We start from the raw sequence: 15,165 nt of genomic DNA, 5'->3' as shown, positions 1-15,165 counted from the left end.
ACATTCTTGGCAAATGCTTTCGCTTTCGCTCGTCTTGCGCCGATCCAAGAATTTCACCTCTAACGGCACAATACGAATGCCCCCGGCAGTCCCTCTTAATCATGGCCTCCGTTCCGAAAACCAACAAAATAGAACCGAGGTCCTATTCCATTATTCCCAGCTGCACTGTTCAGGCGTGCGGCCTGCTTTGAACACTCCAATTTTCTCAAAGTAAACGCTTCGGACCCCCACAGGACACTCAACCAAGAGCATCCGGGGAGCACCGAGAGGTGGGGGCCGGGACAGGCAGTGACACACCTCGCGGCGGACCGCAAGCCCCTTCCCAAGATCCAACTACGAGCTTTTTAACTGCAACAGCTTTAATATACGCTATTGGAGCTGGAATTACCGCGGCTGCTGGCACCAGACTTGCCCTCCAATGGATCCTCGTTAAAGGATTTAAAGTGTACTCATTCCAATTACAGGGCCTCGAAAGAGTCCTGTATTGTTATTTTTCGTCACTACCTCCCCGAGTCGGGAGTGGGTAATTTGCGCGCCTGCTGCCTTCCTTGGATGTGGTAGCCGTTTCTCAGGCTCCCTCTCCGGAATCGAACCCTGATTCCCCGTTACCCGTGGTCACCATGGTAGGCACGGAGCCTGCCATCGTAAGTTGATAGGGCAGACATTCGAAAGATACGTCGCCAGCACCAGGGCCGTGCGATCTGCCCACGTGGTTATCCAGAGTCACCAAAGCGTCCGGGCAAGCCCGGATTGGTTTTGGTCTAATAAGTGCACGCATCCCCGGAGGTCAGCGCTCGTCAGCATGTATTAGCTCTAGAATTACCACAGTTATCCAAGCAACGGTCGAGCGATCAAAGGAACCATAACTGATTTAATGAGCCATTCGCAGTTTCACTGTAACATCCGTTTGCACGCAGACATGCATGGCTTAATCTTTGAGACAAGCATATGCTACTGGCAGGATCAACCAGGTAGCTGGCGGCTTTCGACTCTCCACTCGCCAAAAGCACGCCATGGTGACCAGGCGCCCAGCCCAAAGGCTCGCCTGGCTCACACACAGCGTTTGCGGGCCCCAGCCTGCCCAAGTAGGGCAGGCAGGAGTCACTCTCCTGAGGCAAGCATGCACCCAGGCAGAGGAGAGTCCCCACACGCGTCCAAATTCGGACGGACAGGACCCCCACGCACACCATGTAAACACACCCTTTTGGCACGGACTTCACACAACACAAACCACCACAAGGAGGGGCCTCGCTTTGTCGTGTATGCTACCCCCGTTTGGCAACCTGACGGTGCTGAAAGCTCACAAAACACAGGGCTTCCCACAAGGCCAGCCACTTTGAGGCAGCTGTAAGCGCACCACACACACCCTACGTGGGGTGGGGAGGGAAGGAGCAGGGGTCGACCCCACATGCCTGCAAACCTCTAGAGCGGCCTTACAATGCTCGCTACTCTATGGACCGGCAACGGCAATTGAAACCAACCCTAAAATTCTTGCACAGTTGGCAGCCTTCCTTGGCACAAGACCAAACAGCGCAGCGAACCCGTGCAGCACCAACCCAAGGGGACAGCCTTCCCCACACACTCTGGAGGAGAAGAGGCTCCCTCGGGCTGAGTCACACAGCTCAAGATACTCGCTCATTCACGGAAAACTTGGGAAACAAAACCTGCTGACACACACCACTTATGCATCGCATGAAGATTGCCATTGTCCATACACTTGTGCAGGTGCGATGGAAATATTTTCTCGTTTTGGTGTATGCTATATTTTTACAGACAGCTACCGACAAACGGTAGAAATTAGCGGGGATAGGCCTCAGACATTACCCAAAGCTCCGGGAACGTGAGCGACGCAAGACGAATGGGCATTTTAAAGCAGATCTATGGCAGTTACTGACAGTGCCTGGCGTGGGTTACTTGTCTCCGTTGTCGAGAGGGGAAGACGACCCATGTATATGTAAAGGGCGATTTTTTTAGCAACCGTTAAGGCTGTTTTTCCCCTTCACTTGTATCGAGAGGGAAGCAAAGAACATGTATGGCGTGTACGTTTTTTTACGAATTTTCATTAGCAATCTAACGACATGAATTGCGAAGACGTTTTTTGAACAATTGTATTCCTTTCCCAAAACATCGAGTGCTAGTGTATAAAACCGCTAGAGAAAATAAATTGGCAGGCGAAACTTAAAAAGGAGAGACCCATGAACAGCATGGCCAGGCGGCTCACCTCGACGTTTTTTCCCCCGAGCAAAGTCCGCCGAGACCCCCTGTATCCCACGGGGATGTACTGGCGTGCACTTAAAGGTTGATGCCGCTCTGTTACTTGGGAAACGAACCACAAGCCAAATCCAGCTAATTTGTGAATGACTTAGCTCTCCTGCTTTCTCGAGAACGTGCTTTTTTCGTCGGATGAAACTTCCACAGGCTTTTCCAGCAGATTTGCACCTGCACTCAAAAAAGTCAAAATTTTTACACATAGACCCCATCAAACGGGAGAAATTGGCCCGGATTGCTCTCATGTGCGTTACGGGGCATCGTTTCTCTCGCGCCGAATTCTCTCGAGCTGGGAAATCGCTCATTTTTGCGTCGCCAAATATCGTACGAACGCCGTGAAACTTCCACAGGCTTTTTCAGCAGATTTGCACGTGCACTCAAAAAAGTCAAAATTTTTACACATAGACCCCATCAAACGGGAGAAATTGGCCCGGATTGCTCTCATGTGCGTTACGGGGCATCGTTTCTCTCGCGCCGAATTCCATCGAGCTGGGAAATCGCTCATTTTTGCGTCGCCAAATATCGTACGAACGCCGTGAAACTTCCACAGGCTTTTTCAGCAGATTTGCACCTGCACTCAAAAAAGTCAAAATTTTTACACATAGACCCCATCAAACGGGAGAAATTGGCCCGGATTGCTCTCATGTGCGTTACGGGGCATCGTTTCTCTCGCGCCGAATTCTCTCGAGCTGGGAAATCGCTCATTTTTGCGTCGCCAAATATCGTACGAACGCCGTGAAACTTCCACAGGCTTTTTCAGCAGATTTGCACGTGCACTCAAAAAAGTCAAAATTTTTACACATAGACCCCATCAAACGGGAGAAATTGGCCCGGATTGCTCTCATGTGCGTTACGGGGCATCGTTTCTGTCGCGCCGAATTCCATCGAGCTGGGAAATCGCTCATTTTTGCGTCGCCAAATATCGTACGAACGCCGTGAAACTTCCACAGGCTTTTTCAGCAGATTTGCACGTGCACTCAAAAAAGTCAAAATTTGTACACATAGACCCCATCAAACGGGAGAAATTGGCCCGGATTGCTCTCATGTGCGTTACGGGGGCATCGTTTCTCTCGCGCCGAATTCTCTCGAGCTGGGAAATCGCTCATTTTTGCGTCGCCAAATATCGTACGAACGCCGTGAAACTTCCACAGGCTTTTTCAGCAGATTTGCACGTGCACTCAAAAAAGTCAAAATTTTTACACATAGACCCCATCAAACGGGAGAAATTGGCCCGGATTGCTCTCATGTGCGTTACGGGGCATCGTTTCTGTCGCGCCGAATTCCATCGAGCTGGGAAATCGCTCATTTTTGCGTCGCCAAATATCGTACGAACGCCGTGAAACTTCCACAGGCTTTTTCAGCAGATTTGCACGTGCACTCAAAAAAGTCAAAATTTTTACACATAGACCCCATCAAACGGGAGAAATTGGCCGGGATTGCTCTCATGTGCGTTACGGGGCATCGTTTCTCTCGCGCCGAATTCCATCGAGGGGAAATCGCTCATTTTTGCGTCGCCAAATATCGTACGAACGCCGTGAAACTTCCACAGGCTTTTTCAGCAGATTTGCACGTGCACTCAAAAAAGTCAAAATTTGTACACATAGACCCCATCAAACGGGAGAAATTGGCCGGGATTGCTCTCATGTGCGTTACGGGGCATCGTTTCTCTCGCTCCGAATTCCATCGAGCTGGGAAATCGCTCATTTTTGCGTCGCCAAATATCGTACGAACGCCGTGAAACTTCCACAGGCTTTTTCAGCAGATTTGCACGTGCACTCAAAAAAGTCAAAATTTTTACACATAGACCCCATCAAACGGGAGAAATTGGCCGGGATTGCTCCTCATGTGCGTTACGGGGCATCGTTTCTCTCGCGCCGAATTCCATCGAGCTGGGAAATCGCTCATTTTTGCGTCGCCAAATATCGTACGAACGCCGTGAAACTTCCACAGGCTTTTCCAGCAGATTTGCACGTGCACTCAAAAAAGTCAAAATTTTTACACATAGACCCCATCAAACGGGAGAAAATTGGCCCGGATTGCTCTCATGTGCGTTACGGGGCATCGTTTCTCTCGCGCCGAATTCTCTCGAGCTGGGAAATCGCTCATTTTTGCGTCGCCAAATATCGTACGAACGCCGTGAAACTTCCACAGGCTTTTTCAGCAGATTTGCACCTGCACTCAAAAAAGTCAAAATTTTTACACATAGACCCCATCAAACGGGAGAAATTGGCCCGGATTGCTCTCATGTGCGTTACGGGGCATCGTTTCTCTCGCTCCGAATTCCATCGAGCTTGGAAATCGCTCATTTTTGCGTCGCCAAATATCGTACGAACGCCGTGAAACTTCCACAGGCTTTTCCAGCAGATTTGCACCTGCACTCAAAAAAGTCAAAATTTTTACACATAGACCCCATCAAACGGGAGAAATTGGCCGGGATTGCTCTCATGTGCGTTACGGGGCATCGTTTCTCTCGCTCCGAATTCCATCGAGCTGGGAAATCGCTCATTTTTGCGTCGCCAAATATCGTACGAACGCCGTGAAACTTCCACAGGCTTTTTCAGCAGATTTGCACGTGCACTCAAAAAAGTCAAAATTTGTACACATAGACCCCATCAAACGGGAGAAATTGGCCGGGATTGCTCTCATGTGCGTTACGGGGCATCGTTTCTCTCGCTCCGAATTCCATCGAGCTTGGAAATCGCTCATTTTTGCGTCGCCAAATATCGTACGAACGCCGTGAAACTTCCACAGGCTTTTCCAGCAGATTTGCACCTGCACTCAAAAAAGTCAAAATTTTTACACATAGACCCCATCAAACGGGAGAAATTGGCCCGGATTGCTCTCATGTGCGTTACGGGGCATCGTTTCTGTCGCGCCGAATTCCATCGAGCTGGGAAATCGCTCATTTTTGCGTCGCCAAATATCGTACGAACGCCGTGAAACTTCCACAGGCTTTTCCAGCAGATTTGCACCTGCACTCAAAAAAGTCAAAATTTTTACACATAGACCCCATCAAACGGGAGAAATTGGCCGGGATTGCTCTCATGTGCGTTACGGGGCATCGTTTCTCTCGCGCCGAATTCCATCGAGCTGGGAAATCGCTCATTTTTGCGTCGCCAAATATCGTACGAACGCCGTGAAACTTCCACAGGCTTTTCCAGCAGATTTGCACGTGCACTCAAAAAAGTCAAAATTTTTACACATAGACCCCATCAAACGGGAGAAATTGGCCCGGATTGCTCTCATGTGCGTTACGGGGCATCGTTTCTCTCGCGCCGAATTCTCTCGAGCTGGGAAATCGCTCATTTTTGCGTCGCCAAATATCGTACGAACGCCGTGAAACTTCCACAGGCTTTTTCAGCAGATTTGCACGTGCACTCAAAAAAGTCAAAATTTTTACACATAGACCCCATCAAACGGGAGAAATTGGCCCGGATTGCTCTCATGTGCGTTACGGGGCATCGTTTCTCTCGCTCCGAATTCCATCGAGCTTGGAAATCGCTCATTTTTGCGTCGCCAAATATCGTACGAACGCCGTGAAACTTCCACAGGCTTTTCCAGCAGATTTGCACCTGCACTCAAAAAAGTCAAAATTTTTACACATAGACCCCATCAAACGGGAGAAATTGGCCCGGATTGCTCTCATGTGCGTTACGGGGCATCGTTTCTGTCGCGCCGAATTCCATCGAGCTGGGAAATCGCTCATTTTTGCGTCGCCAAATATCGTACGAACGCCGTGAAACTTCCACAGGCTTTTCCAGCAGATTGGCACGTGCACTCAAAAAAGTCAAAATTTGTACACATAGACCCCATCAAACGGGAGAAATTGGCCGGGATTGCTCTCATGTGCGTTACGGGGCATCGTTTCTCTCGCTCCGAATTCCATCGAGCTGGGAAATCGCTCATTTTTGCGTCGCCAAATATCGTACGAACGCCGTGAAACTTCCACAGGCTTTTCCAGCAGATTTGCACGTGCACTCAAAAAAGTCAAAATTTTTACACATAGACCCCATCAAACGGGAGAAATTGGCCCGGATTGCTCTCATGTGCGTTACGGGGCATCGTTTCTCTCGCGCCGAATTCTCTCGAGCTGGGAAATCGCTCATTTTTGCGTCGCCAAATATCGTACGAACGCCGTGAAACTTCCACAGGCTTTTTCAGCAGATTTGCACGTGCACTCAAAAAAGTCAAAATTTGTACACATAGACCCCATCAAACGGGAGAAATTGGCCGGGATTGCTCTCATGTGCGTTACGGGGCATCGTTTCTCTCGCTCCGAATTCCATCGAGCTTGGAAATCGCTCATTTTTGCGTCGCCAAATATCGTACGAACGCCGTGAAACTTCCACAGGCTTTTCCAGCAGATTTGCACCTGCACTCAAAAAAGTCAAAATTTTTACACATAGACCCCATCAAACGGGAGAAATTGGCCCGGATTGCTCTCATGTGCGTTACGGGGCATCGTTTCTGTCGCGCCGAATTCCATCGAGCTGGGAAATCGCTCATTTTTGCGTCGCCAAATATCGTACGAACGCCGTGAAACTTCCACAGGCTTTTCCAGCAGATTGGCACGTGCACTCAAAAAAGTCAAAATTTGTACACATAGACCCCATCAAACGGGAGAAATTGGCCGGGATTGCTCTCATGTGCGTTACGGGGCATCGTTTCTCTCGCTCCGAATTCCATCGAGCTGGGAAATCGCTCATTTTTGCGTCGCCAAATATCGTACGAACGCCGTGAAACTTCCACAGGCTTTTTCAGCAGATTTGCACGTGCACTCAAAAAAGTCAAAATTTTTACACATAGACCCCATCAAACGGGAGAAATTGGCCGGGATTGCTCTCATGTGCGTTACGGGGCATCGTTTCTCTCGCGCCGAATTCCATCGAGCTGGGAAATCGCTCATTTTTGCGTCGCCAAATATCGTACGAACGCCGTGAAACTTCCACAGGCTTTTTCAGCAGATTTGCACGTGCACTCAAAAAAGTCAAAATTTTTACACATAGACCCCATCAAACGGGAGAAATTGGCCCGGATTGCTCTCATGTGCGTTACGGGGCATCGTTTCTCTCGCTCCGAATTCCATCGAGCTTGGAAATCGCTCATTTTTGCGTCGCCAAATATCGTACGAACGCCGTGAAACTTCCACAGGCTTTTCCAGCAGATTTGCACCTGCACTCAAAAAAGTCAAAATTTTTACACATAGACCCCATCAAACGGGAGAAATTGGCCCGGATTGCTCTCATGTGCGTTACGGGGCATCGTTTCTCTCGCGCCGAATTCTCTCGAGCTGGGAAATCGCTCATTTTTGCGTCGCCAAATATCGTACGAACGCCGTGAAACTTCCACAGGCTTTTTCAGCAGATTTGCACCTGCACTCAAAAAAGTCAAAATTTGTACACATAGACCCCATCAAACGGGAGAAATTGGCCGGGATTGCTCTCATGTGCGTTACGGGGCATCGTTTCTCTCGCTCCGAATTCCATCGAGCTGGGAAATCGCTCATTTTTGCGTCGCCAAATATCGTACGAACGCCGTGAAACTTCCACAGGCTTTTTCAGCAGATTTGCACGTGCACTCAAAAAAGTCAAAATTTTTACACATAGACCCCATCAAACGGGAGAAATTGGCCGGGATTGCTCTCATGTGCGTTACGGGGCATCGTTTCTCTCGCGCCGAATTCCATCGAGCTGGGAAATCGCTCATTTTTGCGTCGCCAAATATCGTACGAACGCCGTGAAACTTCCACAGGCTTTTCCAGCAGATTTGCACGTGCACTCAAAAAAGTCAAAATTTTTACACATAGACCCCATCAAACGGGAGAAATTGGCCCGGATTGCTCTCATGTGCGTTACGGGGCATCGTTTCTCTCGCGCCGAATTCTCTCGAGCTGGGAAATCGCTCATTTTTGCGTCGCCAAATATCGTACGAACGCCGTGAAACTTCCACAGGCTTTTTCAGCAGATTTGCACCTGCACTCAAAAAAGTCAAAATTTTTACACATAGACCCCATCAAACGGGAGAAATTGGCCCGGATTGCTCTCATGTGCGTTACGGGGCATCGTTTCTCTCGCTCCGAATTCCATCGAGCTTGGAAATCGCTCATTTTTGCGTCGCCAAATATCGTACGAACGCCGTGAAACTTCCACAGGCTTTTCCAGCAGATTTGCACCTGCACTCAAAAAAGTCAAAATTTTTACACATAGACCCCATCAAACGGGAGAAATTGGCCCGGATTGCTCTCATGTGCGTTACGGGGCATCGTTTCTGTCGCGCCGAATTCCATCGAGCTGGGAAATCGCTCATTTTTGCGTCGCCAAATATCGTACGAACGCCGTGAAACTTCCACAGGCTTTTTCAGCAGATTTGCACCTGCACTCAAAAAAGTCAAAATTTGTACACATAGACCCCATCAAACGGGAGAAATTGGCCGGGATTGCTCTCATGTGCGTTACGGGGCATCGTTTCTCTCGCTCCGAATTCCATCGAGCTGGGAAATCGCTCATTTTTGCGTCGCCAAATATCGTACGAACGCCGTGAAACTTCCACAGGCTTTTTCAGCAGATTTGCACGTGCACTCAAAAAAGTCAAAATTTTTACACATAGACCCCATCAAACGGGAGAAATTGGCCGGGATTGCTCTCATGTGCGTTACGGGGCATCGTTTCTCTCGCGCCGAATTCCATCGAGCTGGGAAATCGCTCATTTTTGCGTCGCCAAATATCGTACGAACGCCGTGAAACTTCCACAGGCTTTTCCAGCAGATTTGCACGTGCACTCAAAAAAGTCAAAATTTTTACACATAGACCCCATCAAACGGGAGAAATTGGCCCGGATTGCTCTCATGTGCGTTACGGGGCATCGTTTCTCTCGCGCCGAATTCTCTCGAGCTGGGAAATCGCTCATTTTTGCGTCGCCAAATATCGTACGAACGCCGTGAAACTTCCACAGGCTTTTTCAGCAGATTTGCACCTGCACTCAAAAAAGTCAAAATTTTTACACATAGACCCCATCAAACGGGAGAAATTGGCCCGGATTGCTCTCATGTGCGTTACGGGGCATCGTTTCTCTCGCTCCGAATTCCATCGAGCTTGGAAATCGCTCATTTTTGCGTCGCCAAATATCGTACGAACGCCGTGAAACTTCCACAGGCTTTTCCAGCAGATTTGCACCTGCACTCAAAAAAGTCAAAATTTTTACACATAGACCCCATCAAACGGGAGAAATTGGCCCGGATTGCTCTCATGTGCGTTACGGGGCATCGTTTCTGTCGCGCCGAATTCCATCGAGCTGGGAAATCGCTCATTTTTGCGTCGCCAAATATCGTACGAACGCCGTGAAACTTCCACAGGCTTTTCCAGCAGATTGGCACGTGCACTCAAAAAAGTCAAAATTTGTACACATAGACCCCATCAAACGGGAGAAATTGGCCGGGATTGCTCTCATGTGCGTTACGGGGCATCGTTTCTCTCGCTCCGAATTCCATCGAGCTGGGAAATCGCTCATTTTTGCGTCGCCAAATATCGTACGAACGCCGTGAAACTTCCACAGGCTTTTTCAGCAGATTTGCACGTGCACTCAAAAAAGTCAAAATTTGTACACATAGACCCCATCAAACGGGAGAAATTGGCCGGGATTGCTCTCATGTGCGTTACGGGGCATCGTTTCTCTCGCGCCGAATTCCATCGAGCTGGGAAATCGCTCATTTTTGCGTCGCCAAATATCGTACGAACGCCGTGAAACTTCCACAGGCTTTTTCAGCAGATTTGCACGTGCACTCAAAAAAGTCAAAATTTTTACACATAGACCCCATCAAACGGGAGAAATTGGCCGGGATTGCTCTCATGTGCGTTACGGGGCATCGTTTCTCTCGCGCCGAATTCCATCGAGCTGGGAAATCGCTCATTTTTGCGTCGCCAAATATCGTACGAACGCCGTGAAACTTCCACAGGCTTTTTCAGCAGATTTGCACGTGCACTCAAAAAAGTCAAAATTTTTACACATAGACCCCATCAAACGGGAGAAATTGGCCCGGATTGCTCTCATGTGCGTTACGGGGCATCGTTTCTCTCGCTCCGAATTCCATCGAGCTTGGAAATCGCTCATTTTTGCGTCGCCAAATATCGTACGAACGCCGTGAAACTTCCACAGGCTTTTCCAGCAGATTTGCACCTGCACTCAAAAAAGTCAAAATTTTTACACATAGACCCCATCAAACGGGAGAAATTGGCCCGGATTGCTCTCATGTGCGTTACGGGGCATCGTTTCTCTCGCGCCGAATTCTCTCGAGCTGGGAAATCGCTCATTTTTGCGTCGCCAAATATCGTACGAACGCCGTGAAACTTCCACAGGCTTTTTCAGCAGATTTGCACCTGCACTCAAAAAAGTCAAAATTTGTACACATAGACCCCATCAAACGGGAGAAATTGGCCGGGATTGCTCTCATGTGCGTTACGGGGCATCGTTTCTCTCGCTCCGAATTCCATCGAGCTGGGAAATCGCTCATTTTTGCGTCGCCAAATATCGTACGAACGCCGTGAAACTTCCACAGGCTTTTTCAGCAGATTTGCACGTGCACTCAAAAAAGTCAAAATTTTTACACATAGACCCCATCAAACGGGAGAAATTGGCCGGGATTGCTCTCATGTGCGTTACGGGGCATCGTTTCTCTCGCGCCGAATTCCATCGAGCTGGGAAATCGCTCATTTTTGCGTCGCCAAATATCGTACGAACGCCGTGAAACTTCCACAGGCTTTTCCAGCAGATTTGCACGTGCACTCAAAAAAGTCAAAATTTTTACACATAGACCCCATCAAACGGGAGAAATTGGCCCGGATTGCTCTCATGTGCGTTACGGGGCATCGTTTCTCTCGCGCCGAATTCTCTCGAGCTGGGAAATCGCTCATTTTTGCGTCGCCAAATATCGTACGAACGCCGTGAAACTTCCACAGGCTTTTTCAGCAGATTTGCACGTGCACTCAAAAAAGTCAAAATTTTTACACATAGACCCCATCAAACGGGAGAAATTGGCCCGGATTGCTCTCATGTGCGTTACGGGGCATCGTTTCTCTCGCTCCGAATTCCATCGAGCTTGGAAATCGCTCATTTTTGCGTCGCCAAATATCGTACGAACGCCGTGAAACTTCCACAGGCTTTTCCAGCAGATTTGCACCTGCACTCAAAAAAGTCAAAATTTTTACACATAGACCCCATCAAACGGGAGAAATTGGCCCGGATTGCTCTCATGTGCGTTACGGGGCATCGTTTCTGTCGCGCCGAATTCCATCGAGCTGGGAAATCGCTCATTTTTGCGTCGCCAAATATCGTACGAACGCCGTGAAACTTCCACAGGCTTTTCCAGCAGATTGGCACGTGCACTCAAAAAAGTCAAAATTTGTACACATAGACCCCATCAAACGGGAGAAATTGGCCGGGATTGCTCTCATGTGCGTTACGGGGCATCGTTTCTCTCGCTCCGAATTCCATCGAGCTGGGAAATCGCTCATTTTTGCGTCGCCAAATATCGTACGAACGCCGTGAAACTTCCACAGGCTTTTCCAGCAGATTTGCACGTGCACTCAAAAAAGTCAAAATTTTTACACATAGACCCCATCAAACGGGAGAAATTGGCCCGGATTGCTCTCATGTGCGTTACGGGGCATCGTTTCTCTCGCGCCGAATTCTCTCGAGCTGGGAAATCGCTCATTTTTGCGTCGCCAAATATCGTACGAACGCCGTGAAACTTCCACAGGCTTTTCCAGCAGATTTGCACGTGCACTCAAAAAAGTCAAAATTTTTACACATAGACCCCATCAAACGGGAGAAATTGGCCCGGATTGCTCTCATGTGCGTTACGGGGCATCGTTTCTCTCGCGCCGAATTCTCTCGAGCTGGGAAATCGCTCATTTTTGCGTCGCCAAATATCGTACGAACGCCGTGAAACTTCCACAGGCTTTTTCAGCAGATTTGCACGTGCACTCAAAAAAGTCAAAATTTTTACACATAGACCCCATCAAACGGGAGAAATTGGCCCGGATTGCTCTCATGTGCGTTACGGGGCATCGTTTCTGTCGCGCCGAATTCCATCGAGCTGGGAAATCGCTCATTTTTGCGTCGCCAAATATCGTACGAACGCCGTGAAACTTCCACAGGCTTTTTCAGCAGATTTGCACGTGCACTCAAAAAAGTCAAAATTTGTACACATAGACCCCATCAAACGGGAGAAATTGGCCCGGATTGCTCTCATGTGCGTTACGGGGCATCGTTTCTCTCGCGCCGAATTCTCTCGAGCTGGGAAATCGCTCATTTTTGCGTCGCCAAATATCGTACGAACGCCGTGAAACTTCCACAGGCTTTTTCAGCAGATTTGCACGTGCACTCAAAAAAGTCAAAATTTTTACACATAGACCCCATCAAACGGGAGAAATTGGCCCGGATTGCTCTCATGTGCGTTACGGGGCATCGTTTCTGTCGCGCCGAATTCCATCGAGCTGGGAAATCGCTCATTTTTGCGTCGCCAAATATCGTACGAACGCCGTGAAACTTCCACAGGCTTTTTCAGCAGATTTGCACGTGCACTCAAAAAAGTCAAAATTTTTACACATAGACCCCATCAAACGGGAGAAATTGGCCGGGATTGCTCTCATGTGCGTTACGGGGCATCGTTTCTCTCGCGCCGAATTCCATCGAGCTGGGAAATCGCTCATTTTTGCGTCGCCAAATATCGTACGAACGCCGTGAAACTTCCACAGGCTTTTTCAGCAGATTTGCACCTGCACTCAAAAAAGTCAAAATTTTTACACATAGACCCCATCAAACGGGAGAAATTGGCCCGGATTGCTCTCATGTGCGTTACGGGGCATCGTTTCTCTCGCGCCGAATTCTCTCGAGCTGGGAAATCGCTCATTTTTGCGTCGCCAAATATCGTACGAACGCCGTGAAACTTCCACAGGCTTTTTCAGCAGATTTGCACGTGCACTCAAAAAAGTCAAAATTTTTACACATAGACCCCATCAAACGGGAGAAATTGGCCCGGATTGCTCTCATGTGCGTTACGGGGCATCGTTTCTGTCGCGCCGAATTCCATCGAGCTGGGAAATCGCTCATTTTTGCGTCGCCAAATATCGTACGAACGCCGTGAAACTTCCACAGGCTTTTTCAGCAGATTTGCACGTGCACTCAAAAAAGTCAAAATTTGTACACATAGACCCCATCAAACGGGAGAAATTGGCCCGGATTGCTCTCATGTGCGTTACGGGGCATCGTTTCTCTCGCGCCGAATTCTCTCGAGCTGGGAAATCGCTCATTTTTGCGTCGCCAAATATCGTACGAACGCCGTGAAACTTCCACAGGCTTTTTCAGCAGATTTGCACGTGCACTCAAAAAAGTCAAAATTTTTACACATAGACCCCATCAAACGGGAGAAATTGGCCCGGATTGCTCTCATGTGCGTTACGGGGCATCGTTTCTGTCGCGCCGAATTCCATCGAGCTGGGAAATCGCTCATTTTTGCGTCGCCAAATATCGTACGAACGCCGTGAAACTTCCACAGGCTTTTTCAGCAGATTTGCACGTGCACTCAAAAAAGTCAAAATTTTTACACATAGACCCCATCAAACGGGAGAAATTGGCCGGGATTGCTCTCATGTGCGTTACGGGGCATCGTTTCTCTCGCGCCGAATTCCATCGAGCTGGGAAATCGCTCATTTTTGCGTCGCCAAATATCGTACGAACGCCGTGAAACTTCCACAGGCTTTTTCAGCAGATTTGCACGTGCACTCAAAAAAGTCAAAATTTGTACACATAGACCCCATCAAACGGGAGAAATTGGCCGGGATTGCTCTCATGTGCGTTACGGGGCATCGTTTCTCTCGCTCCGAATTCCATCGAGCTGGGAAATCGCTCATTTTTGCGTCGCCAAATATCGTACGAACGCCGTGAAACTTCCACAGGCTTTTTCAGCAGATTTGCACGTGCACTCAAAAAAGTCAAAATTTTTACACATAGACCCCATCAAACGGGAGAAATTGGCCGGGATTGCTCTCATGTGCGTTACGGGGCATCGTTTCTCTCGCGCCGAATTCCATCGAGCTGGGAAATCGCTCATTTTTGCGTCGCCAAATATCGTACGAACGCCGTGAAACTTCCACAGGCTTTTCCAGCAGATTTGCACGTGCACTCAAAAAAGTCAAAATTTTTACACATAGACCCCATCAAACGGGAGAAATTGGCCCGGATTGCTCTCATGTGCGTTACGGGGCATCGTTTCTCTCGCGCCGAATTCTCTCGAGCTGGGAAATCGCTCATTTTTGCGTCGCCAAATATCGTACGAACGCCGTGAAACTTCCACAGGCTTTTTCAGCAGATTTGCACCTGCACTCAAAAAAGTCAAAATTTTTACACATAGACCCCATCAAACGGGAGAAATTGGCCCGGATTGCTCTCATGTGCGTTACGGGGCATCGTTTCTCTCGCTCCGAATTCCATCGAGCTGGGAAATCGCTCATTTTTGCGTCGCCAAATATCGTACGAACGCCGTGAAACTTCCACAGGCTTTTCCAGCAGATTTGCACCTGCACTCAAAAAAGTCAAAATTTTTACACATAGACCCCATCAAACGGGAGAAATTGGCCGGGATTGCTCTCATGTGCGTTACGGGGCATCGTTTCTCTCGCTCCGAATTCCATCGAGCTGGGAAATCGCTCATTTTTGCGTCGCCAAATATCGTACGAACGCCGTGAAACTTCCACAGGCTTTTTCAGCAGATTTGCACGTGCACTCAAAAAAGTCAAAATTTGTACACATAGACCCCATCAAACGGGAGAAATTGGCCGGGATTGCTCTCATGTGCGTTACGGGGCATCGTTTCTCTCGCTCCGAATTCCATCGAGCTTGGAA

The 15,165-nt window shown here is 48.8% G+C and overlaps 1 pseudogene; it reads right to left on the bottom strand.

The window, feature by feature from the left end:
* On the bottom strand, nt 1-974 carry LOC144955421 (18S ribosomal RNA; annotated as a pseudogene; the record flags this gene model as incomplete).
* Nucleotides 975-15,165: the final 14,191 nt, after the last annotated feature.

Source organism: Lampetra fluviatilis, unplaced genomic scaffold (genome assembly GCF_964198595.1).
Source record: "Lampetra fluviatilis unplaced genomic scaffold, kcLamFluv1.1 SCAFFOLD_817, whole genome shotgun sequence".
Taxonomy (NCBI): Eukaryota; Metazoa; Chordata; class Hyperoartia; order Petromyzontiformes; family Petromyzontidae; genus Lampetra; species Lampetra fluviatilis.
Note: the sequence above shows the minus strand (reverse complement) of the source record. Positions and strands in the feature narration are given on the sequence as shown.